The following is a 375-nucleotide window of genomic DNA, read 5'->3' on the forward strand; positions in this document are numbered from 1 at the left end:
GGGCCGGCGGGGGTCGGGGTTGAGGGGCCGGCGGGGCTGAGGGGCGGGCGGGGTTGAGGGGCGGGCGGGGGTCGGGGTTGAGGGGCCGGCGGGGGTCGGGGTTGAGGGGCCGGCGGGGCTGAGGGGCGGGCGGGGGTCGGGGTTGAGGGGCGGGCGGGGCTGAGGGGCCGGCGGGGGTCGGGGTTGAGGGGCGGGCGGGGCTGAGGGGCCGGCGGGGGTCGGGGTTGAGGGGCCGGCGGGGGTCGGGGGTGCAGAGGGGCCGGCGGGATTGAGGGGCCGGCGGGGTTGAGGGGCCGGCGGGGTTGAGGGGCGGGCGGGGGTCAGGCCGCGGGCGGCCCGTATTCGGGCGCTGCCGAAGGGAGCCCAGCGGGCCCG

The sequence above is a fragment of the Erithacus rubecula genome (genome assembly GCF_903797595.1).
Source record: "Erithacus rubecula genome assembly, chromosome: 10".
Lineage (NCBI taxonomy): Eukaryota > Metazoa > Chordata > Aves > Passeriformes > Muscicapidae > Erithacus > Erithacus rubecula.